The sequence below is a fragment of the Penaeus vannamei genome, chromosome 6 (genome assembly GCF_042767895.1).
Source record: "Penaeus vannamei isolate JL-2024 chromosome 6, ASM4276789v1, whole genome shotgun sequence".
Classification (NCBI taxonomy): Eukaryota; Metazoa; Arthropoda; class Malacostraca; order Decapoda; family Penaeidae; genus Penaeus; species Penaeus vannamei.
In genome coordinates this window covers 29,435,223-29,437,722 of record NC_091554.1, presented here as the reverse complement: position 1 = coordinate 29,437,722, position 2,500 = coordinate 29,435,223, and the positions used below count along the sequence as shown (strand labels likewise).

The 2,500-nt window shown below is 46.5% G+C and overlaps 1 protein-coding gene across 8 annotated transcripts in view; it reads left to right on the top strand.

The window, feature by feature from the left end:
- Asap (ArfGAP domain of ASAP) overlaps window positions 1-2,500 on the top strand; it is a 159,646-nt gene that overhangs the window by 76,326 nt on the left and 80,820 nt on the right. The gene's annotated exons all lie outside the window — the stretch shown is intronic.

The following is a 2,500-nucleotide window of genomic DNA, read 5'->3' as shown; positions in this document are numbered from 1 at the left end:
AGTCCCTCCTCTTTTCTCCCAACCTCATAGCATCCCACTGGCACTCCCCTCGCAGCCCCACTCACTCTCATGCAATTTGCTGCGACACAGACTCAGAGCACTCAACATTTTGGTGATCGCATGTGCAGCGTGGGCATTTCTTCGCATTTCCCTCTGAAGGTGTCCGCATTCTTGCCTCGTGAATGGTGTGCGGAATACCTTCCTCATTAGAAGAGCCCCTTGACGGCCGCGCGCGGGTCGGCCAGCGGATGCTCGTCGTTATCGCGGCGCGGCAAAGCCGATTGGGAGCAATTTGTGGCGATTCACCAAGGATTTGCCTTTGTGTCCTTTTATTGTGGGTTTGGTGAGCGAGTGGGTCAGGGGAGGGGCGGGGGCGGGGGGCTCTTAGGTCAAGTCCAGTTTATTTAGGAAGAAAAATGTTCTTATTTTTCCGTGTTTTTTGGGGGGTGTTGATTCGTTTTATTATTTTTTTCTGAATTTATTACTGCGGTAGTTTTCCGTAGATAATTAGGATATCTGTTCATTATGATGAATAAGCAAGGGTAACGAAGAAATAAGGAAAGCGACGGGGGCCCAGGAAGTCAGTGTCGGTCAAGATAACCCTTTCGTTTGAAGTTAATTTGATACACTTTTTTACTAGCCAGAACAGAACGCCCCCGTGATATAATGAGAATGGTGAAAGGGAGCACAAAGCACACAAGCCGATACACATCCTCTCGTGGTCGGAACATGTTAGATAAACACAATCAAGTGGCGAGAGGTAACCAGAGAAAGAGAGCAAACAGGAATGGATAAACAGATGCTTGTGGTGATGAGAACGGGGTGCAAACACACACGGGCACCCCGCCGAGTCAAGCAGACGGGCAGTGCGTGTAACAAGTCAGCTTGAAGAAGGAATTGGAGATTGAATGATAAGGTATAATGCATCGGAATAGCTCGAAGAAGGAATAGGGGATTGAATGATAAGGTATAAGGCATCGGAATAGCTCGAAGAAGGAATAGGGGATTGAATGATAAGGTATAAGGAATAGCTCGAAGAAGGAATAGAGGATTAACTGATAAGGTATAAGGAATAGCTCGAAGAAGGAATAGGGGATTGAATGATAAGGTATGAGAAATGGGAATAGCTCGAAGAAGGGAATTGAAAAAAGATGATGGTAAGGTATAAGGTTGAATGTCGGAACGAGCTGAGATCGCAGGAGGTCCAGCTGGTGCAAGATTTCGAGCAGAAATAACCAGCAGTTTCGGGTGATGATGAAGACGAGGTCGTGGAGGAAGGGGAGAATCGTTTCGGGAGGCACGAGGAGATAGCGAGGGCCGAGGGATAAGCATTGGCGTGTGTTTAGGCTGCTCAGGTAAAGCCTCGTTGTTCGACGGTCGGGCGTTGGAGATAGAATAGGAAGGAGGATTGCGAGACGTGAAGACAAGCATAGATAAAGAAGGTAAATAAATGACTGTGGGCGAGAGAAGAGAAAAGGGAAAATTGTTGTAAAGCTCAGAGGGGAATAGAAGGTAGAAGGATAGGGAAAGGCAGTGTCCCCAGCTCTCCACATGCCCTTCCCCAGCACCCTTCTCCTATCCCAGAAATGACGCTTCTCGGCCCGGTCGCGTCCAGCCTCCTTCTTCACACGGGTAATCCCTCCGAAGGCCGGTGGGTCACAGGACTTCCATCCCTGCCCCGCGCCTGCTGCCGGTGGGAAATCACGCCGCTGCAGCTCTGGGGCCTTCGTGGGGGTGGTTGTTTTCGTGTTGGTTTGTCGTCTCCTTCGTTGTGGTTATTTTCATGCTGGGTAAAGGGGGTCCATTTAAACGCAGGCATTATATATATATTTTTTCCTTTTTTTATGTCTGGTGAACATTAGTAGGATCATTCGCTGAGGTACTGATAAAAACTGTTTTTATTAGTCGGTGCCTCATATTCGTGAAATGTCTTATCAAAAATATTTTGTGTAAAGTTTGTATGCATAGTTTGTTGAAATACTGCGCATGATTAAGGGAAAATGAGCTTTATGATGCAGTAATCAAGTATTGGGGAATTTTAATTTCATAAACTCTTTATTTTTAAAGAGTACACAACAGCGCAAGCGGGAGAAAATGGGCGTAGAGTGTGCCCTGTTTTAAGCGAATATTATGGGTAGTTTACCTGTCCGTGGGATTATGTTTACTGCAAATTGTGTTTTAGGTCCACCTTGCGTGTCTTTTCGTGTGCTCGAATCTGCTTGTAAAAGTTTAGAAGGCATGGGAGCGCACCGCTAAAATTCATGCCGATGTAACACGTGACAGTAATTGGCAGTAAGATGTAAATAAAACGTGAGTGTGGGAAATTACGTTGATTTTATTCTGTCAGCGGAGAAGTACGTTGCGCGGGTTTGGGGAGTGTGGACGTGGGAAAAATGTCTTGGATCCTCTTTTTTTTCTCTCTCTCTCCTTACTGCTGCCGAGTTACGACGATCCCTCCCGTGTTGGTTGTTACAAAGTACGGGCTTCAGTTGGATATATT